This window comes from Bubalus bubalis, chromosome 1 (assembly GCF_019923935.1).
Source record: "Bubalus bubalis isolate 160015118507 breed Murrah chromosome 1, NDDB_SH_1, whole genome shotgun sequence".
NCBI lineage: Eukaryota > Metazoa > Chordata > Mammalia > Artiodactyla > Bovidae > Bubalus > Bubalus bubalis.
The window spans coordinates 123,585,195-123,609,579 of NC_059157.1; the positions used below are offsets into that span (position 1 = coordinate 123,585,195).

At 38.9% G+C, this 24,385-nt stretch overlaps 1 protein-coding gene and 1 long non-coding RNA gene across 2 annotated transcripts in view; both read right to left on the reverse strand.

The window, feature by feature from the left end:
• TPRG1 (tumor protein p63 regulated 1) overlaps positions 1 to 24,385 on the reverse strand; it is a 239,388-nt gene that overhangs the window by 211,153 nt on the left and 3,850 nt on the right. The window lies entirely within an intron of this gene.
• LOC123333815 lies at positions 18,493 to 19,341 on the reverse strand. Its single transcript, XR_006551402.1, has 2 exons — positions 19,272 to 19,341; positions 18,493 to 18,657 (listed from the first exon to the last, which is right to left on the reverse strand). It is a non-coding gene; the product is annotated as an uncharacterized LOC123333815 (long non-coding RNA).

Here is a 24,385-nt window from a genome sequence, read left to right on the forward strand (position 1 = left end):
ATATCACAATCTTTCCTGTTGGCTGAGACTCCCACATTCCTTCTCCCAAACTTGGAGGCATATCAGAAACATTAAAAGCAAGGACCATCTGTAGAAGATGTCCCAGGCTCCAAGGACACTGCTAGTGAAGAGTAACAGGTTTTCCATGAATCAGCAGCCTGAAATCTCAGGGTATCTTTTCCCCCAGATCAGCTTTAGGAAAGATGTTTGCTGCCTCAAAGGGAAGATGTAGTTTAATTCTAACCAACAGTACTCACAAACTTCATGTTTATATGTTGCTTTACAGGATATTACTGCTGGATTTAAGTAAAGTAATGCATTTTGTCTTTTAAGGTTTTATTGTTGTTGTTCAGTTGCTAAGTTATGTCCAGCTCTTCACAACCCATAGAGTTCATCATGCCATGCTTCCCTGTCCTTCACCATCTCCCAGAATTTGCTCAAACTCATGTCCATTGTGTCAGTGATGCAATCCAACCATCTCATTCTCTGTCACCCTCTTATCCCCCTGCCCTCAGTCTTTCCCAGCATCAGGGTCTTTTCCCATGAGTAGGCTCTTTGCATCAGGTGGTCAAAGTGTTGGAGCTTCAGCTTCAGCATCATTCCTTCCAATGAATATTCATGGTTGATTTCCTTTAGGATTGACTGGTTTGATCTCCAAGGGACTCTCAAGAATCTTCTCCAGCACCACAATTAAAAGGCATCAATTATTCAGTGCTCAACCTTCTTTATGGTCCAACTATCACATCTGTATGTGACTACTGGAAAAACCATAGCTTGGACTATACAGACTTTTATTGGCAAACTGATGTCTTTGCTTTTTAATATGCTGTCTGGGTTTGCCATAGTTTTCCTTCCAAGGAGCAAGTATCTTTTAGTTTCATGGCTTCAGTCACCATCCACAGTAATTTTGGAGCCAAATGGAAACCATGAGAGAAAGAGCTGTTCTTTCTTCACAGTGTTAGGGAGACATCAAATAAGACACAACTAGCAACTACTTATAAAGTGAACATCACCAGCTAGGTACCAAGCCTTCACATGTATCATTGAATCCAAATGTAACTTTAGTATTACAGTTCCCATTTGAACCATGAGGAAGTCCATGCTCAGTAAGTTTAAGCAAATTGTACAAAGTCATACATCTAGGAAATGATTGGACTGGGATTCAGACACATTGCTGTCCCACAAATACTTTTAACTACACACTCCCCACTTCTTACATGAAAATGCTTTAAAATCACATATATGAAAGAATTTTCACTTAATACTAACAACACACTAGGGGATATAAGGGCAGACATTTTTATCTCTACTTTATAAATAAATATAGATCAGACCTATTTTTGTACAGCTAGTAAACTGCAAAATTAGGAGCCAAACTCATTGCCTTGTTCCACAATCAGATTCCATCAACTAAAGAAAGAGGCATACAGTTCCCTAGGCTATACAGTCAGACTTTGTTGTTTATCCATTCTATATATAATAGCTTGCATCTGTGTATAACTGAATTGCTTTGCAGAAACTAACATAACATTGTAGATCAACTGTACTTTAATGAAAAATTTTAATGTAAAAAATGAATAAAAGGTCTTGCAAGAAAGAAAGGCATAACCTTCAAATGCTGTCTGAAAGTAAAATGGTACATATATTTTAATACTAGAAGAAGGTCATGCCACCTTACAAGACTATGGCTCTCCCTTCCATGTGTCTTCTGAGTCAAATTGACTTATTTCATCTAGAACAAGAAATTTTCCCAATGTCAGCACCTCATAGTCCAGAATGGGTTTTTCTGTCTCATGTATCATTCCCCAAACCTAAATTGCCAGCAAAGTCCTGCTCCCAGAAATTTTATTATCTATAATGATGCTCTAAACTAAAGGAAAGAGCCGAGCTCTGTTCCAGGCATCAGCAGTGCTCATCATGCTGGCAGGGAGAAATTCACCTATGAGACAATAAAGATGAACACCACGAGGGGTATGTTCCCGCAGAAGTACTTTGCTGATCATGAAAGACACTTTAAAAATAAAACAAAATAGAACAGCAACAAAAAAAAACAAACCAGAGGCTCTGTTTCCTGGGCAGACAATGAAATCTCTCCCTGAAGAAAATGTAAACGTCTGCCGTGAAGAATCCTACAAAAGAAAAGGGTGGTCTTCTCAGAGATCTGAGATCCTGGAGCTCTAAGAATCCTCATGTGGGGCTGGAAGGTGCTGCTTCCTTTGTGCCTTGTGATTAAAAGACACACGAATAGGGAGATTGAAGAAAGATTAAGTGGGAGAGAAGCTGCTTAAAGGAAGCTGTAGCTGTTCATTTTGTTGCCAACCCCCCTGCCCACCTCTGTGGGCCTCAAAAAGCAGGAGAAGGGAGAAGGTGGGCATTAATCAACTATAAACAAACAACGCTGGAGAAGATCATATAGTCTGGCAGGCCCAGGCCTCAACGAATAATAAGCACTTTCATTTATGTAACACTTTTCAGTTCACAGTACACTTCCAGTTAGATTATTTCTTTTGATCCTCAAAAAGAATAAGGGAAGTCAGCTGGGATTAGAATCCTCATTTCCTATGAGAGAAAACTGAAGCCCAAAGAAGGAAAGAAACTTGGCCAAGGTTACACAACTAGTTTGTAGCAGAATAAGAATTTGAACCACTTTCTCTGACGCTAGAATACAGGTTCCCCCCTCCCCACCCCGCATGCAGCATTATTATCATAAAGTAAAAGCTGAAAACAGGAATACCCATTGTTTGAGTACAAGCACACTTCTGTACATAGTTGCATAGAAATCAGTTAAATGAATAATGGCAATGGTAATCTACCTTTGCCATCTAAGATTAGAAAACAAAGAGCATAAGCAAGCATTCAGTACAGGCAGGTACCTAAAAGATCACCTACTAAAATGAATCAGAGTGAATCATTTAGGATCTCATTACTAGAGCTACTGTTGCTTTGGTAGAAAGTTTATTTAACTTTCAAGCTAACAAACTAAATGTCACGATTTCCTTAACACGGGTCTTCTATACAAAGATTGGTCTAGTCACTGCCACTGTTCACCCGTTCAACAAATATTTATCTTGCTCTGAGCCAGTTGCTGACCTTCCCAAATTGAACGTAAAAATATTTCAGTAGGTAGGTTCCATGGAAGAAGAACTAAGGATCATTTTTAGCTCTGACTACAAAACGACAAATATTTAAGATAAATATTTTCCTCTCTGTGAAATGGGAAGGACCTTGCCTCTTGCTACCAGGAGTTAATAAAGACAACTTATTATATTGTTTGCCTGTATTTTGTATAAAGTCTTTTGCTCTAAGAAACTCTAAAGAAATGTGTATTTATGAAGCAAGTAAAAGAGGAAATCTTCAGCTGAGGGGAGGGGGTGGCTGGGGTTACACATGAGTAATCCAAGCCCTCCTGGTCATTGTCTCCAGCATTCTCCTGCCAGAGCCCACTTCGGGAACTGCTGCTTTATTCCCTGTACAAAAGCAAGCTTTCATTCTACGCTGAGCTCCCAGTGCACATTGAACCCGCCTCTCGTCTAAGCTACTGAGTTTTATTGTCAAAAGGAATTTTCCTGCCTGATCCCCTCTCCTACCCCACTAGGCTGAGCACTACTTGAGGACAGGCCTCATGTTTTATTTCGCATCCCTACTCCAGAGCCTTCCCCCTACTGTCTCTGACACTCTGAAATTGACTAACGTGTTCTGAGTAACTGTATGAGTTAGCAAGTGAGAAAATGAACAATAAGTATATTTAAGAAGGAGGCAATATTCTTGAAAATTCTGATCAGAAAAAATACAATGAAATAAAGATAATATTCTGTGGCATCTAACACATCTTGAAACCTAAACCATCATAGGGTAACATCTCTATTTTGTAAATGGAGGAGACACCAGCCTCAACGGTCATGCCAAGACCAGCAAGTCAGGGTCTGGATGAGAGGGAACCAGAAGAATATTTCCCAGGCACATTTTCAGTCCTTAAGGAGCATGGATGCTGTCAAGTTAATCAGTCAAATCCTCCTGATTACCAGAGGTCAAGAGCACAGGCAGCAAACCATTTCTCTGCTGGCTTAGGCCAAGGAAAGGCTTGATAGAGTGCCAGAAAATTCAATGAGTGTTTTACCTTACAAATGCTGAGGAGACAACATGTTCCTTTTAGCATTAATTGCTTAATTCAAAAGAAGCCATTTAGAATCTGAGTCTGGTCTTTTTCCTTGATGAGCAATTTCAGGCTGCCTATCCAAGCTTTTGTTTGTTGGGAGGAGAGGGGAAGAGAAAGCATTTTGTGAAGGCATTTTAATTTTCATATTTAATGAAACAGATTGGGTACCAGGTTCCTTTGATTTTATTTTTCTGTTCCCTGAATACCTTCTTGTGTATTACATATTCCGCTGGAGCTTCCTGCAAGAGCTTTTCGACATTTCACGAGTTAAGGCTGTCAAATGTTACTCACGGAATCAAATATATTTCTTGTGCCAATATTCGGTTGTTATTATTATTGTAACAGACCTATCATAAATCTCAAAGCTGAAGAGAAAGGGAACATGTACTGATGTTTCCCCATATTCTCTTGAGCACATAAAATTATATAACTCTCTGAAGTCCTCTTTTTATTGCTGCATCTAAAAGGCTTTGCATTCTTCAGAGAATAAATTTTTTGAAGGGGTTATTTCTTCTTATTAAAACAGAATCAATCAATCAATCAGATATTTCATTTGTTTTAGTTAATCAACAAAAACATAGAGAAAAATGCCACTGGATTGAAGTCAGGAGTCAAGTTCACTCATTTGAGCTATTATTTATTATAGTGCTTTCTCTCTCTTTCTCCTTGATAAAACGAGGGCAAAGGCTTTGTCTGTTTCATTCATAATTAGAACAAAACAAGAACAGTGTCTGGACCACAATAGGGGTTCAATCAATATTTGTGAAATAAATGAATAAGATAATTCAATGATTTGATTTGGTTTTTCTCAACTTCCTCATTTGTGAGAATACCAAAAGGATTAATAATGTCAGTGTTTTCCAGCTCATGTAGTTATTGTAAGGATCAAAAGAGCTAAATGATGGCTTTGTGAAACTGTTGAGTTATGCACATAATTAAAGAAGCAGCATTATTAGTAATAATAGTGGGTCTGCACCTAATCAGCTTCTGTGACCTTGGCCAAAACATTCCAGTTCTCTATGCTTTCATTTCCTCATCTACAAACAGGCAGGATTGGACTCAGTTCAGTTCAGGTGCTCAGTCGTGTCCGACTCTTTGCGACCCCATGAATCACAGCACGCCAGGCTTCCCTGTCCATCACCAACTCCCGGAGTTCACTGAGACTCACGTCCATCGAGTCAGTGATGCCATCCAGCCATCTCATCCTCTGTCGTCCCCTTCTCCTCCTGCCCCCAATCCCTCCCAGCATCAGAGTCTTTTCCAATGAGTCAACTCTTCACATGAGGTGGCCAAAGTATTGGAGTTTCAGCTGTAGCATCATTCCCTCCAAAGAAATCCCAGGGCTGATCTCCTTCAGAATGGACTGGTTGGATCTCCTTGCAGTCCAAGGGACTCTGAAGAGTCTTCTCCAACACCATAGTTCAAAAGCGTCAATTCTTCGGCACTCAGCCTTCTACACAGTCCAACTCTCATATCCATACATGACCACAGGAAAAACCATAGCCTTGACTAGACGGGCCTTTGTTGGCGAAGTAATGTCTCTGCTTTTGAATATGCTACCTAGGTTGGTCATAAAATGATCCCTAAATTTCTTTCCAGCTTAATCAAGTTCTTTAAACCAGTCAACAAATACTTAGCTGATACCCACTCTATGCAAAATACTTTTCTAGGAAAAAAAGAAAAAACACCATGGAGTAATAGATATTTCAAAGAAAAATTTAAACACTAAATTTTCTAAAATACTTCTTCCTGGTTAGTTGTTTGAAATATGAAAGCAGCTATTGAGGGAAGAGCATGGGAAGATGTGAAAAGAAAATTTCACAAGAAAGAAGTCATTTGGGGAAATCAAAAATTGAGTTAGCTGCTGGTATGTATCTTGTGGAGATCATTCTGACCTTCCAAATGGCTTGTGCAACAAACTTGGATTTGACATTTGGTGTTGGCTTTTACCATCTACCAAATGATAAATATCTTTAAAAAGAGTATGCTGCATAATAATGTTCAGAAAAATGTAGATTTCGGGGGGAGGGGAAGCCAAGGAAAAAGCTGCATCAAATATGCTATTGTGATTTAAACAAGCTACTTCCTTGGACTGTGTAGATAACTCAAGGCCATTTCAGGCACAGAAAGGATAAGCATCTTCACAGCTCTCAAGGAAATTCATTGAATCAAAGAGTCAGAAATCTCCTCTAAAATTCAGCTGAGCTGTAAAGGAAACAACCCATCAACAAATGGAGGTGTTACATAGATAAGATTCTATAGTAAATTAAACATTTAAGACCACAAGTATATACACAAAATACCCTCATTGATATTTATAAGATTATTCATGATATAAAGCTAAATATTCCTCTAATATAACATGTCCAAAATTAATTTCATACTTTTAATCCTCAAGCCTACTCATCTCAATTCACCATTTTATCTATACAAACTGAAAAATACAAAAGCTTTTCTTGATTTCTGCTCCCTTAGCTTGTATGCCCAATGACTTATCAAGCTTTATTTTTATAAATGATCCTCACAAAATCCAAAGAAGGGCACAAAAAGACCTCTAAGTGGAGAAGTGTATTTGTCAGAACACTCCAGGCTATGCCTCAATAACAAATAACCCCTGGAATATCAGTAGCTTAACCCAGAAAACATTTACTTCTTGCTCATGTTACAGTTTGGTGTAGGCTGGTTCTACTCAGTGGTTCTCCTAAGCCATGATTCAAGCATTCAGTTGCTTTAGCTTTTTAGCATGTTGTAGAAAGAGAGACAATATATGAAGTATTTTCACAGGCCAGGCTCAGAAGTGATTTACATCTCTTCTGCTGACATTCTATTGACTAAAACTCAGTCACACAATCTTCATTTAATCCTTAATCCTAATCACTCAGTCCTAATCTAACCTTAGGGAGGCTGAGAGATGTAATCTTAAATTGTGGGGTAAACTCAGTCACAGAGACTGATAGCAAAATTATATTATATTATTATATTATCATATAAAAGAGATTTTTCAGTCACTAAGATTCACAAACACTCAGGGTTCTCTACCTGCTGACAAAATCCACTCCTAATTAAACTCTCCCAAAAATCCTTGTGATTTCATCACATAAGAAAATAAAAATACTGTCTTTACTGTCACCTCATTCTGAGATAAAAAATTTCTGTGCATACAGTTCTGTGCCATTCAATAATTTACCTTTAGCATTCCCACAAGTGTTACCCTTTCTACATTGCAGAATAAAATATGAACAGTTCAGTTTAGTTCAGTTGCTCCGTTGTGTTCAACTCTTTGCAACTCAATGGACTGTAGCATGCCCATCTTCCCTGTCCATCACCAACTCCCAGGACTTGCTCAAACTCAGTCCGAGTTAGTGATGCCATCCAACCATCTTATCCTCTGTGGTCCCCTTTTCCTCCTACACTCAATCTTTCCCAGCATCAGGGTCTTTTCCAATGAATCAGTTCTTCGCATCAGGAGGCCAAAGTATTGGAGCTTCAGCGTCAGCATCAGTCCTTCCAATGAATATTCAGGACTGATTTCCTTTAGGATGGACTGGTTGGATCTCCTTGCAGTCCAAGGGGCTCTCAAGAGTCTTCTCCAACATCACAGTTCAAAAGCATCAATTCTTTGGCACTCAGCTTTATTTATGGTCCAACCCTTTCATCCATACATGCTGCTGCTATTGCTGCTGCTAAGTCGCTTCAGTCATGTCTGACTCTGTACGACCCCATAGACTGCTGGCTCCCCCGTCCCTGGGATTCTCCAAGCAAGAACACTGGAGTGGGTTGCCATTTCCTTCTCCAATGCATGAAAGTAAAAAGTGAAAGTGAAGTCTCTCAGTCATATCTGACTCTTACTGACCCCATGGACTGCAGCCTACCAGGCTCCTCTGTCCATGGGATTTTCCAGGCAAGAATACTGGATTGGGGTGCCATTGCCTTCTCCATACATACATGACTACTGGGAAAATCATGGATTTTACTAGACGGTCCTTTGTGGACAAAGTAATGTCTCTGCTTTTTAATATGCTATCTAGGTTGGTCATAGCTTTTCTTCCAAGGAGCAAGCATCCTTTAATTTCATAGCTGCAGTCACTATCTGCAGTTATCTTGGAGCCCAAGAAAACTAAGTCTGTCACTGTTTCCATTGTTTCCCCATCTATTTGCCATGAAATGATGGGACCAGATGCCATGATCTTCATTTTCTGAATGTTGAATTTTCAGCCAGCTTTTTCACTCTCTTATTTCACTTTTATCAAGAAGCTCTTTAGTTCCTCTTCACTTTCTGCCATAAGGGTGGTGTCATATGCATATCTGAGGTTATTGATATTTCTCCCTGCAATCTTGATTCCAGTTTGAGCTTCATCCAGTCCAGCATTTCACATGATGTATTCTGCATATAAGTTAAATAAGCAGGGTGACAATATACAGCCTTGCCATACTCCTTTCTCAATTTGGAACCAGTCTGTTGTTCCTTGTCTGGTTCTAATTGTTGCTTCTTGACCTGCACACAGATTTCTCAGGAGGCAAGTAAGGTGGTCTGGTATTCCCATCTCTTGAAGAATTTTCCACAGTTTTTTGTGATCCACACAGTCAAAGGCTTTGGCATAGTCAATAAAGCAGAAGTGGATGTTTTTCTGGAACTCTCTTGCTTTTTCAATGATCCACTGGGCATTGGCAATCTCATCTCTGGTTCTTCTGCTTTTTCTAAATCCACTTGAACATCTGGAAATTCTCAGTTCATGTACTGCTTGAAGCCTGTTGAAGTAAGACTGACAGTCGCCATTACTATCATTACCCCTACCATAGTTTGGCCTCAGGCCATAAAACCAAAAATATGAACATATGTGACTTTATGTCATAGCTTCTTTCTCTTATGACTCTAACTAAATGCAAACTCTTGAAGACAAGAACTAGTTTGTGTTTCAGTGCATTTCTCAATACTTCCTTCACTGTCTTATGTGTAGTAAGTAGGATTTCTGAATATGTGCTTTGGACAGTATACCCTATGAACTCATGCTGAATTGGGCATAGATACCACATTCAGCAGAATTTTATATCTGAACCTATAATAGAATTTTATATCTTCAAATCTGTCCTGTGTCTCCACGTTGATTCAAATCTTATCTCAAAGTCTCTATTTCCAATCTGTCTCCTATTTCATATAGTTGTTTAGGAATATCAATGACAAAGAGTTTATAGACCATAAAGTAAAATGCATGACTATTGGCAAATTCTTATTCCCTGGGTTTTATTATTCACCTCTGGAAGTAGAGCATAGCAAACCTGTCATAGCAAATCACCAGGTGGTATATAACTCAAATTGGATATTTTTTATTGTCACACTTATAGTATGGGAAAATATTTTAACCACTTTACAAGCTTTATTACAGGCCATCTAAGGCAGACTAGCTGTTCTCCTTGAGGGAAGATACCAGAAGACTCTTGGGGGTAATTCAGCTCCCACCTCTATGAGAGCTACCATCAATCAACCAAGCTACTCCTTTGTGTATCCTCTGGAACCAAGGTGGGCAGTTTAACTTTTGCCTATAAAATACTGAAATGGGTAAGAAGAGGAATTCATGTTATACTGTAGACCAAGCATCCTCTTGTTATTCTAAATTATTCCCTTTAGCATCATTTAATACGTATAGAGACAGTGAAATCAAATGTCAAAGTAAAGATTACTTTCCAAAAAATTCAACTTAAAAATATTCCAGATTTGAACAATAAGAATTTCAATCTATTATCAAATTCTCATAGAGAAATCAAGGTCCCAAAATTAATATCCTTTATTATTTTAAGTTTTGTGCGAAGAGACAAAATCTTCACTACTGCTTTTTCATTTCAGTCAGAGGGTTGGTTGGCTCAGAACCCTGGACAGAGCCTGAGTTCCTGTATTATCCTCAGCCTGAACTCTCTACTTCCTTAAATGCCTACCAAATTAAATTAATCTCATCAAGCCTTTCTCATGGCCCACAAATTTAAAATATCAGAAAGTTAATAGATACAAATGTTATCACAATGTCTGCTCCACACTCTCAAAATTTAAAAACCACAAGCAAATTCCTAGTTTCAAGAACAAAGCTTTCAGTCAAAATGATGCCCTAAATCTCAAAGTACAGAACATTGAGACATGTAGCCGTTGCCAAGGCACAAACAGGTAACCAGGATCTCTGAGTAAAGGAAACACAAAAAAATAGCATCCACCCCTTTCAGCCTTACCAATCTCTTTGTCCAGAGTCTACTCTGAACAAAACTTGGATCTTATACTTGGTCAGAATAAAAGTCACAAAATGAAGAATAAGAGAACTTCTCTGGTGGTCCGGTGGCTAAGACTCTGCACTCCCAGTGCAGAGGCCCAGCTTCTATCCCGGGTTAGGGAACCAGATCCCATGTGCTGCAACTAAGAGTCTGCATGCCACAACTAAAGATCTTGCATGCTGCAACTAAGACCTGGCAGTCAAATAAATAAATACAAAATTTTTAAAGAATAAGATATTTACCTTAATTGCCTATGGGGACAGTTCACTTGTGCATACTCTCAACTTTTCTTTAGAGACTACCTTTCTTGCTTTTTCATCAAAGTTCAGAAATTTTCAATGGTAGCAGCCCCAGGCATCAGTCATTGAGTTTGTTTGTTTGTTTTCTTTAATCCAACATACTAGACCTCTAAAAATATCCAACTTTACCTTGAACTTATGCTCCTGATTTGCCAGCACTGGCTGGAGAGCTGACAGAGCCTCCACTCTCTATTTTTAGCAAGCATTCTAAGCATAGTGGCTATGGCCAGTACCTCTGGCAATAACTGCACGTCCCATATTTTGCAGTAAGCATCTTTGCTATAGACATTTTGGCCACAGACATTTCACTGCATAATTAATTGGTCTTAAGGCGGTTTTGCTGTGAAAGATAAAATAATTGGTTGACAGTTTTTGGTTTGACAGTTTGGTTTTATCTGGTTGAAATGTGTTAGCATTTCTTCCAGTTAGTAACTTTACTGATGGCTTTACTGAGCTGATAGATGATGATGATTTAGACCAAGAGCTGATTTCGTACTTTGAAACACACTACATAGGAAGAGAGAGGCCCAGGCTCTCAAATTCTCAGAGTTGAACCCATATTTACCATAGAACTCCAGAATGTCTGTCAACAAACATGTGACAAGATGCCAAGAACAAACAACAGAATACAAAATTCAGTTACAAACATGCATTCTAGTATTTGGAACTGATATCTCTCTTAATGAAAGAAGAAATTTTAGCAAAAAAGAAAACGTGTGATACCGCAACAGGAAATAAATCAATAAGCCAAAAAAAGAAAATGTTTAAACACTATGAACAAAAGACCTGAAAGACAAATGCCCACAAGATAAAATTATTTATTTGTATGATATTGCCATGAAAACTATACATGTTGAATGTATTCATATATTATGTATTTTGCAATGGAATCTTATATATTTTGTTATTCATTTTCATGTTTCATTATATTCTTTTTAATTCCCTCTTTTATTTTTCATGATTTTCTCTTTTACAGCAAATTAGTTTTGCAGCAAAAATGCTTCCAGCAAAGATGCTTATGGAGAAAGTACAAGAACCCAAACACTGATATTTGAGGAGTGTTACACCAGGTATCATCACTTACCCTTACCAGCGCAGAGACCCCATCATAGCGAAAGTTACAAAGTCACAAGTTCTGAGTTTTTGAACTGCACTTATTTTCAACCGAATCTGGTCTGTCCATATCTCCCAGCATTAATTACATGGTCACATTGTGAACATGCTGTTCCATTAGATTAGTATTGACCTCAAGCCTGGACACCATCTCTATTGACTTAGTATTTTTTTCCTTTAATATGAATCTGTGTCTGGCACAGTTGAAATGCCCTTTGAGGTCTCACAGTTTCTCATTTGTCTCCCAGATACTCGACTCTGGCCCAAGGAGAGTGCGAGATGTCACTGCCAGCTCCAGTAACTCCTCATGTGTTAGCATGGCCTCCACTCTGCCTGCTGTGTCCAGAACCAGGACAGCTCTGGCAGCCAGGCCATAGGTTCCTTCTACTACTTCCAAACTTGGATGCAGTGCAAACCCATGGGGTATGGAACCTGGCTTCCCCAAGGATGAAGTACAAGAGGGTGTCTCTGTAATGAGAAGTTTGAGTGACAGGTGGTTGTAAGGAACTGATTAATTCCTCTCCCCTCCTCCTTCCAGAGGTGACCCATGTGATTGAACAACCACTGGTGATTATTTATGAAAATGTGGACAGCTCAGTCACTCCCACCTTATATTTGCTTACCCTCTTTTCCTCATTCTCTCTGCCTGAGACTGTACCTCCCAGTGAAGTATTTGTATTAAACTTTGCCTCAAGTAAAGGAGGCAAGACTGTTTGAACTGGAAAAAGAGAGATTTCTTTAAGGGAAACTTTGAGATCTTGGAGGACAAACTGATATGAAAGGAAAAGGGGATCCAGACAACTCTAACTTCTCTTTGAGAAGTATATTTTAAGTATTTTTTTAAATTAAATTGTGTTTAAAATATGTAAAACATAAAATTTACCATCTTAAGTGTACAGTTTTTAAGTGTACAGTTCAGTAGTGTTAAGTACATTCACGTTGTTGTACAACCAATCTCAGAACTCTTTCCATTTTTTAACACTGAAACGCTGCACTCACTCTCCATTCCTCCCTTCCCCCAGCCTCTGGTAACCACTATTCTACTTTGTCTCTATGGATTTGACACGAAGTGACTTAGCAGCAGGAGCAGCAGGTAGCTCATATAAATGGAATCACAAAGTATTTGTCTTTGTGACAGGCTTACTTCACTTAGCAAATGTCCTCAAGGTTCATGCATGTTGTAGCATGTTTTAAAATCTTTGCTTCTCTTTACAGGTGAATAATATTCTATTCTATGAATATACCAGATATTATTTATTCATTTACCTGTCAAAAGACATTTGGGATGCTTCTACTCTTTGGCCTTTATGATTAATGCTTCTATGAACATGGGTGTACAAATATCTCTTTAAATCTTGCTTTCACTTCTTTTGGGTATATACTTACAAGTAGAATTGTGCGATCATATGTTCATTCTAAATTTAATTTTCTGAGGAACTTTCATGCCATTTTCTACAGTGCCTGCAGTACTTTAACTTTCTGAGGAACTTTCATACCATTTTACACTCTTACCAACAAAGTGCACAAGGGTTTCAGCTTCTCCACATCCTGGCCTAAACTTGATATCTCTGTATTTCTGTATTTATTTATTTTATAGTAGCCATCCTAACAGGTGGGAGGTGGAATCTCTGCAGTTTTGGTTTGTTTTTCCCTGAAAGGGATTTTTAAAAGAAAATATTCAGTTGTTAGCAGATTTAAACAGGTAATAAGCCCAAGGAAAGTCTCACAGAGGAAGAGAGGGGTGATGGTGAGAGTTAGAACTTTATTCTCTTCTTTATCCCAGAACCAAATTAAATTCCAAAAAATGATAAAGAGTAACAGAATTAAGGGAGGTTGACCTAATGCCAAGGCTAACACCTAATACAACGGAGACACTATGTCTCACCTACTGTAACTTTGTGGAACTTAGTTTGAACTTCTGTAATTTTAAAGCCCAGACCAACAATCCTGGAAAAATACACAGTGCATGGAACCATTGGTCAACTATTAATACTTTAAAGGTTTGTATAATGAAGCACAACTGCACTGAACAAATCTATGCCTTCTTCAGTCCAAGGCAAACTGTACCAGTGGAAATTCAGCTGTATAATAAAATATAAGCCAGTGCCAATCACTTGAGGCAGCTACACACAAGAATTTGGCTCATCAAAATATCAAAGCCTACACCTATTGCCCTAGCTATTGTGTAAGGCTCAATTTCTCCTGGAGGCAATTTAAACAGGCTCATCTTTTCAACAAAAAGTCCTGAAACAATTGGATGTCCACTTGCAAAGAAACAAAACAAAAAGAGCCTAGACCACAACTTGCGCCTTATATAATATTTAACTCAAAATGGATAATAGACTTGAATGTAAATACTATAAAATGTCTAGAAGAAAAAAAGGGGAGGGGAAACCTTTATATTTTTGGAATAAGCAAAGATTAATTAGATAAAGCATAAGCCACAAAAAAAAATTTGATATGTTGTACTTTATCATCTGTGGGAGAAAGTATTTCCAAATGATATGGACTTGTAGCCAGAATATATTAAAAACTCTCAAAATTCAACTATAAACTAAAAAAAAAAAAAATTTGTTAAGGGGTAAAACATTTGAACAGATAGTTTACCGAAGATGCAAAATGGCAAGTAAGTCATGCAGATTAAAATCACAATGTAATACCATTACACACTCATTAGACTTACAAATTAAAAACAAAACTGACAGTACAAAGTGGAGCAGGTCAGATTTCTCACATATCATTGATGAGAATGTGAATTGTTAGAGCCGCTTTGAGAACTGATCTCGCAGTATCTTATAAAGCTAGACATAAATCATATAGTACAGTAAACTTATCCCAAGGTATTTACCCAAGTAAAATGAAAAGCTGTGTCCACACAAAAACCTGTGTGTGAATATTTATAGTAGTTTTATTTGCAGTCACTAAAAGCTGGAAACAACTATAGTACATACATATGATCAAATACATACAATCAGTAATTAAAAGGCACAAACTATGGATACATGCAATGACACAGATGAATCCCACATGAATTATTCTAAGTGAAAGAAGCTAGACTCAAAAAGCCTTCAATAGTTTTGATTCCATTTAAATGACATTCTTGAAAGGCAAAAACTATAGGGAGAAAAACAAACTAACAGTTGCCAGGGGAGAGGGATGGACTACAAAAATACACTGGGGAATTCGGGGGAGTGAGAGAACTATTCTATATCGTGCTTGTGGTGGTGATTAGAGGCTAAATATTTGCCAAAACTTGCAGAAGTGTATACTAAAATAATACATTTTACTATTGTCAATTTTACCTTAATTTTTTTTTCAGTGAGCAAAACAGTTCTTGACTGCAGAACAAGTATGCCTGTCAGTCCAATCACTTAGGTGTGAGTGCATGCATGCTCAGTTGCGTCTGACTCTTTACGATCCTATGGACTGTAGCTTGCCAGGTTCCTCTGTCCATGGGCTTCTCCAGATAAGAATACTGGAGCGGGTTGCCATGCCCTCCTCCAGGGGATCTTCTCAACCCAGGGATCGAACCTGTGTCTACTGCATTGCAGACGGATTCTTTCACCACTGAGCCCACCAGGGAAGCCCTCACTTAGGTGTACTATAATATAAAGATTCATTTTCTATAATTCAATTTAATATTCCTGTCCCGAGTTTCTATTCTGCTAGGTTGGTAGACAAATTTATTGTCTTCCTGAGACTTACCTCCCTATCCTTGTCTCTCCCAAGCTCATGCCGTAGTTAGGACTCCATATGTAAAAGCGAGATGAGAGGACAATATGAGTTACAGTCATAAGTCCACAGGAGTTGCTCTATCTACTGTCACATGGTACGTGGCTCATTATAACTGTTTAACTCTCCATTGTTTTCCTGTCATTCTTGGCGAAAGGGAATTTTTCTTACGAGACTAACTGGGTAACAACTTTCACATTGTGTTCTATACAGGAGGTAGCCGTTTCCTCTTTAGGATCTGGTTATTGCTCCATCAGGACTGCTGGGAAGCAGCAGGGAGGGGTCCTTCTGCCCTCTGGATGACAGAGCTCTCTGTGTCATTCTCTCTCTCTCTCCCTCTCCCTCTCCCTTCCCACCACCCCCGCCCCCCTCTTCTCCTCTGTCCCCTTCCAGCCCACACAGCCTCACAGGTTTACAAAGTGCCCAGAGGAATACTCTGCTCTCTCCTCTGCCTGCTTCTGGCCAAAATACTTTGTATATATCCTTAAATACCAACCTTTTACCTACTCAACAAAACTCTCAAAGTTCCCCTGAGGGCTTAGGCTTTTCCATGACAAATGTCAGAAAGAAAAGCAGGCTATTTCTGAGTTCAGCCCTTTTCCTCACTCCCCTGGGGCCATCAAGTACTGACTTAATGACAGGGGTGTAGCGGAAGGGAGGGGAGAAACACTGGTAGGGGAAAAAAGCAGATTGATAGCTTAAAATATTACTCCACCTCACCTGGATAAAAAAATTTAAAGGCAGTACCTTTATTGTAGTTTCCTTTACAGGAAGATGAAAATACCTGAGTGAACAACATCATTCTACAAGGTACCATAAAAGTTGGGATTTGATTTGACATGGTTAAAATTACATTATAAGATTATATTATTCCAAAGAATTCAGAAACAGAATCATTTCTGAATGTAAGGAATAAATGTGTGAACCAACAAGTGAAAAGAATGTGCATAAAATCTTACTAAGAAAAATTGTGGTTCTATCAGCATTCTGGACAGTTGTTCTGAAACATAAAAAAAAAAGAGAAACAGATTCTAAAAGCTAAAATTTATGAAAACTGTGCTGCCAAACGTTAAGTAAAAAATAATCAGTGAAAAAGACTAATTAATTCACATATTACATGTTCTCCTTTTTTAATCTTCCCCAATGGTAATCATGTAATTTTGAGAGGGACATCTGGAAACCTAAGCTAACTTAAAACTATTTTTTTTTCTAGCAAGCAACTAGCCAGGAATCTCCATATTCTGAAAGTTGCTGTCAGCGTACCCCTCCCTCCAGCCCCAGATGAAGTCAGCCTGCCTTGGTAGCAGACAGTCCAAACAATCCACACTGGCTCTGTGGGCAGAGCACCATCTCCAGATGCCCAGGATTCAGAAAAGTTACTGTTCAGACATAATGAAGCCACATACTGTATAAGCCAGTGACTTGCTGGTGGGTTAGAGGGACCACACTTAGTTGGGTAGGCAGCCATCCTGGTTTCCCCCTGAGTGTATACTGTAGAAGTGAGGTGGTGACTTCCCCATCACACAAAGTACTCAAGCAAGCAATAGATGAGTTTGGAGGACACATTGCAGAGGAGAGTCAAAGGCAAGTGATCTAAATGACCCATAAAAACTTCCGCCACCATAAGACCTTAGGATTCTATGAAATTCCCTGCTTACAAAGAAGTGAGAAAAAAATACTACGTGATGAGAAACTCTCTTCCTACTTGAAGCCTGGCTGACACCATACAGAAATGAAAATAAATGATACGATATTCAGGAGTTATATAACCTGAGATATAAATAAGAGTGTACAAAATAGGGAATATTTTTTAAGTTTTTATTTTATATTATAGTATAGTTGATTAACAATGTCATGACAGTTTCAGGCACACAGCAAAGTGATTCAATTATACATATACATGTATCTATTTTTTTCCCAAGGGAGTATTTTTTTTAATATACATCAACTCAGTAAAACACTTGTAGTGATATATATGATTCTTCATTTGAAGTAAGTTTATGTTCTATGACTGTTCTGGGATTTTATCATTTTCTGAATGCAGGAAAACAAACAACAGACCTTATTAATTTGTGTGTGTGTGCGTGTGTGCATTCATTCATGTCCGACTCTCTGTGACCCCCTGGACTATAGCCCTCTGGGCTCCACTGACCGTGGCTAAAAAGTCATATGACTCACTGGGGCAAAAAGGCTAAATGTATGGAATTGCTATAGAGGAATGATGTTGCATTGCTTTCAAGTCTTGATGTTGTTGCAAAGGTAATAACAAAGTAAATCAATAGAAAAAAAGTGTAATTTGCAATAGATATATTATGAAGAAAAAGGTATGTTTAAGAGTATTTTTAATTTTTTGAGCCACTGGGTTGAAAAGAACTAATATTTTCATTTTGACCAACTGCTCTCATAAGAAAATACATTATAAGTATTCAGATGGAGACACTGTTTCCTGCCTTTAATCAATATATATCACATACAGCCTGTGTGAAGTTCTGTGAACCCCCCAAAATGGAATTAAGTCAATGAAATCCTCCCTTTACATTCTTCTCTACAATAGGTCATGTGAAGAAATCGAGTCTTAAAAGTCACAGGGTGCTGCTGTGCTGTGTGCTTGGTCACATCCGACTCTTGTGACCTCATACACTATAACCTGCCAGGCTCCTCTGTAAAAGTCATGGGGTGGTGGTGGTGGGCAAATGGAAAAATCTCTGTATCTTTTTGCTTACTTTTGCTGTGAACCTAAAACTGCTCTATTAAATAAAAAAAGTACACTCAAAAAAAAAAAAATTCAGGAGATTGTATTTTACCTAGATCTTTCTAGGAAGTGGATACTATTTTTTCAAGTTAAAAAAATTAAATTGTGGGCATTTAAATCATTTCCCCAAAAAACTATTTTACTATTTTTAAATATTACTAATAGAAGAACGCTAGTAAAAAAAATTTTAAGAACAACAAAAGAAAATTTTAATTAAAAACAACCAAGAACTAGACTGAGACAACAGCTCCACATGCTACCACCTGAGTGAGTTTGTGTTATCAGCTCCTTCTTCCAGACTTTAGCTTCATTAGATGGAAACTGGGACAGTGATGACCACCTTTCCCCACCTATAATGACAGGAACACAAAAAACAACAAGGCCATATACAAATGTAAGTAAGGAAGAAAGGAAACAGCATGCTTTAGGAGTTATTCATTCACTCATTCATCCAACAAATATGTGAATTCCCAACATAAGCCAGGCTCTCTGCCAGGAGCTGGGAATTTCATTATAAATGAAGCAGACAAAACTGCAAACTTTTCAGAGTCTACAGTATAGTGGAGAAGATAGTTGCTAAATAATCATACAAATAAATGTATTTAAAACTGTGATGCTTGCCACAAGGAAGAGCTAAAGGCAGGTTGGAAAATATATCATGAAGGGTGACATGATTTAGATGGAGACTGGAGGTCGGGGGTAAACGAATCAAAGAAAAATTTCTCAGAGACTTCAAGCCTGAGGAGCTGGCAGGCAAATGTTTGAGAAGAGATTGCAGGGAGTATTCCAGGCAAAAGAAAAAGCATTCAAATGCCTTGAAGTAAAAAAGCTTGACATATTCAAGGCACGAACAGAAGGCCAGGGTCACCACCATCGGTGGTTTTTGTATTCTGCTATCATGATAATAATCTCATACTGTTTTTGAGAATGGGTTTCCTGATAGCTCAGTTGGTAAAGAATCCACCTGTAATGCGGGAGACCCCGGTTTGATTCCTGGGTTGGGAAGATCCCCTGGAGAAGGGATAGGCTATCCACTCCAGTATTCTTGGGCTTCCCTTGTGGCTCAGCTGGTGAAGAATCCACCTGCAATGAAGGAGATCTGGGTTCGATCTCTGGGTTGGGAAGATCCCCTGGAGAAAAGAAAGGCTACCCAATCAGTATTCTGGCCTGGAGAATTCCATGGACAGCCCATGGGGTCACAAAGAGTCAGACACAACAGAACGACTTCCACTTTCACTTTAATTTTCATTTTTGAGAATAGGCTAGAACAATTATGAATATTGACACACTAATTTCTACTTAGGCTAAACTTCAACAAATGTTTCCAATTTAGAATATCTCTATATCCAAGGCAAACTCTGAAAGACATTTAAGATATCCTCTATTCTTTCGACTTCAAAGAGAAGTCAACCTGTTAGAATTAAGAATTTTAAAAAGAAAATTGATAACCCAGATTTATCATGAGAAAAGCTAAGCAACCCAAAACTATAACACATAAACAACAGCTGAAGTTCCCAAGGCTGGTGGTGATGAAAAAGAGAAAACAAAGGAGACACAAACTTGATCCAATGTACCTACTCAAGCTTTCATGTGGATAACAGGAAATGTCGACTATTTTGAATAGACACCAGATGATTTCAGTTAAAGTTTGCAGGAGGGCAAAATGTTCCTCCGGTTTCTCAGGTAGCACTAGTGGTAAAGAACCTGCCTGCCAATGCAGGAGATATAAGAGACATGGGTTCGATCCCTGGGTTGGGAATATCCCCTGGAGGAAGGCATGGCAACCCACTCCAGTATTCTTGCCTGGAGAATCCCATGGACAGAGGAGTCCGGCAGGCTATAGTCCATAGGATCACAAAGAATCAGCCATGACTGAAGTGATGTGGCACTCAGAAAATATTCCTCAGTATATAAGAAAGAACTGGATAAAAATGGGAAGTGCCAAATTGTGCAGAGGGAAGAAACTGGTTTTCCTCTGGAAGTCATAAATAAATCATAAATGTAAGTACAGATTATATTGCCCCTTGGGGACACTTAGAAAAGATTCAGATATCTTTAAAGACCAATGTAGTAAACAACATCTAATGTGTCCTTCAGCATTGAGAGATGCCATTGAAAAATGTCACCCAGAAAGATATAAGAAATTATTCTCAGTAAAAGAGAAGTCTCATCTCCCAAAACTCTTAAATTTAAGATACTGGCACTGTGATCAAGAATGAGGTGGCCTTAATACCATGGCCATCAGAGAGTTGTAGAGAGCTCTATAAACCATAAATGGTTTCAAAAAAGTGTTTATCAGTGGAGAGAAATTTTTTATTCATCAGAAACCTTCTTTAGCATTACCCAATATGAGTTTGGAAGGAACAGTTTTATGATGAAAATTAGGGTAGGAGGTAAGAACCCCAGGTGGTTGGCTTGAGCAGAAATGTTCTGTAACAGGTCTGGGGAAAAGTTGTTTTATAATTTCTAGAGGTGGGTGGGGATGGGATGGAATTAGAGTCAGAGCAGGTGCTGAAGGTGGAAGAGCTATGCAAATGAAGGTAATGGAGCAGAAGAAGACATTTAGTATGAGATAAAGAGCAAGGGTGACCCAAGAGAGAAGGTATGTTCAAGAAAGTGCAAGAATTAATTGTTTGGTTGTCTGTTGAGTGAGCGGGTCTGGTGAAAAGGTAAGCTTTGCTCATGAAAAAATAAACACTGATCCAGTTCTTAACCTTAAGTTTCTCTTAGTCTTCTGATCATATGAATATAGTCCTTTATTGGTACAAATGAGGTATTTGTTCTGGGATGCCCTAGAGTTTTTCTTAAAGAATCTGGCAATTCAGGATGAGCCAAGGGCAAGCCCTGACTTTATTTATGTTGACTTAAGTATGATGAGGAGACAAGATGGGACATAGAGATTAACAGAGATTTTATCAGGTCATCTTGTTGATGAAATTTTTAAAGGTGATATGCTACATCTCTCCTTAAGTTTCCCTCCCAAATCACCCCAGGTGAGGGGCTGGAACATTAGGTCGTATTTACTGAGTGTCTATTATCTGCCAAGTAGTGCGTGAGTGTTTTGTTTTTTTTTTTTTCCTCAATACAAGCCTATAAGATAAATGCTATTCTCATCTTACAGCAGAAGAGGTTAACTCCTTTATTCACTTCATTTAGTCATTCATTTATTGAGTCACCGTATATTAGTTAAGCACCTCTTATGTGCTACTATGGGTGGGGACATCTACCCAGTACTCGATGGGGGAAACTGCCAGGAACTACTATAAAAGTCACCTATGGCATCATCTGTCCAGTACTTCTTTTTCTGAATAGCACCACTTCTATCTTGGGAGATCTTCTTTCTCCAGTCTATCTATATGTATCACTAAACCTTCCATTTTCTCATCTACCCACTATTCCCTGACCACAAGAAATAGTCAACTAAATTTTGGGATTTGGAACTAAGAGCAAATCAAAATAAGGCCTGGTCGATAGCTGAAAGCTATGAGATGAAATACTGAGGAGCTGAAATGGGCCATGATTTTTGCCAGCTGGAGGAAGTCCGTAGTGAAAGGGAAAACTAAGGCTGACAAAGTGACCAACAGCAGAGACATGAGACAGAGACAGGGTCCTGAAGGCAGTCATATATCTGCTCGACTGTATGCCTGTCTCTAGGTGTTCACCTTTTCCTGAAAGTCCATGAGTATATCCCAAGATGCTCACTGGGCTAAACACGGAAGATATAAAGATGAAAAACTCACACTCCCTGCCTTACAGCACTTTTAAGAGGTGCTTCATAAGGACACGTGTGTGGGCATAAGTTATTACGACATTATCAGTGGGGTGGGGAGGTGACCCCCTACATTGTGTATCTGAATCATCCAACTACTCATCCTTGGAAAAATCTTAATCCATTTCCTCCCTCCACACATGGGCATTTCTGACTAAGAACCTGGCTATAGTGAGGCACAGTAATTGATGCAAGGTCAAGGGATCTGCAAACATTTTCTATAAGGGACCAGATGATAAATATTTTGACTTTGTGAACTATATAGACTCTGTCACAGCTATTCAGTTTTGCTTTCATAGTGCAAAAGCAGCCAATATTTATGTGAATGATCATGCCTGTGTTCCAAAACAAATCATCTCAACTGGATTTGGACCATGGGCCATAGTTTAACAACCCTAGCTCTAGGTGTTTGGAGCAAAGTGAAGTTCATAACCATGATGTGCAGTGTTAATTGACTGGTAGAACTATGTGTGAGGTGCTGCAGAAACTCAGATGAAGTAACATACTATGCCATGAACATCAGGAAGGTGAGAGCTGAGCTGAGTCTTTAAAGAAACACAAGGTGGAGTTAGCCAGAGCAAGAAGGGATGCCTAGGAAGAGAAGTATTTACAAGTGCAATGAGCTTTGAGATACCCTGGCACTTGAGACGGAGAAGGCAATGGCACCCCACTCCAGTACTTTTGCCTAGAAAATCCCATGGACGGAGGAGCCTGGTAGGCTGCAGTATTGAGACTACAACTGAGGCAAAAGTAAAAAGGAGAGTAGCAAAAATAAGAAAATGGAGAGAAGCAAGGAGAATATTCTAAAAAGACTGAACATACTAGGGAGTTTAAAGTTTATCCTGAAAGTTTTAGGGAGCCACAGAAGAATTTTAGGAAGAAATCATCTGCCTGAAACCATCAGTCAGACAGCATCTGATTTTTTTTTTTCTTTAATAATCTTTCAGGACTATAGAAAGTAGAGGCAGGAATTTTATGTAGAAAAATATTGCAATTGTTCTGATGTGAAGTGACAAGGGTCTGAATTTAGGCAATCAAGTCAATTGAAGCTTGAGAATCTATAGGATCCAACTTGGAGATAGGTTACATGCAAGATCAAGAGAAAAAAGGCAACTGGGTGGAGAAGGGGGGATAGTCATCAATATTGAAACATTTAGGATATGGTAAGTTCAGTTTGGGACATGCTGTGAATGAGATGTCTGTGGCAGATTCAAAGAAGGAGAGTTACCCAGCGTCTAGGAAAGGAGATCAGCTTTTACATATGCCTGCTTACTACATATGACCCTATGAGGTAGGTGCTATTTTTATTTCCATTTTGCAAATGAAAAAACAGGTAAAGGAGAGGCCAGGGGAAATAGTTTTTACAATCATTCCAACTGGATTATAGAATTAGGACTTAATATAGGAAAAGGGCTTCCCTGGTAACTCAGTAGTAAAGAATCCACCCGCCAATGCAGGAGACATGGCTTCAATTCCTGGGTCAGGAAAAGGAGACTGGTGGGCTACAGTCCATGGGGTCGCAAAAGAATTGGACACAACTTGGAGACTACACAACAATAACAACAAAATATAGGAGCAGGTGACAAGTTCATTTGGAAAGAGTATGTAGGATGAGAAGAGAAGACGGAGGCTGAAATCCCAGGAACAAAAACTTAGAGGATGAGGACAGTAGCGACTGTGGTTATACCCAAGAGCCAGAATGTCTGAGTTCAAATCCCAGTTCAGTTGCTTATTAGCAGCTGTGTGGTTTGAACAAGCCATTTAGACCCATCCAGCCCAGTTTCCTTATCTGCAAAGTGAGAATACTATAGGCCATATCTCCTAGGTTGTATGCATCAAAGGAAAGGATGTACATAAAAATCTGACCAGATAGGATGGCAATAGTGAATACTCAAGAAATAATCGCTGGGCTTCCCTGGTGGCTCAGTAGGAAACAATCTGCCTACCAATGCAGGAGACACAAAACTCGCAGATTTGATCCCTGGTCCAGGAAGATTCCACATGCCACAGAGACACTAAAGCCTGGGTGCCACCACTGTGGAGCCTGTGCTCTGGAGCCCAGGAACAGCAACTGCTGAACCCACGTGTCACAGCTACTGAAGTCCACATGCCCTAGAGCCCATGCTCCACAATAAGAGAAGCCACCACGATGAGAAGCCCTTGCACTGCCAGAAAGAGCAGCCCCCACTGGCCAAAACTGGAGAAAAGGCCTGTGCAGCAACAAAGACCCATGACAGCCAAAAATAAATGAGTATAATTATTTTTAAAAAAGAAATAATTGCTATTATTGTTATTACTAACTTGAAAAT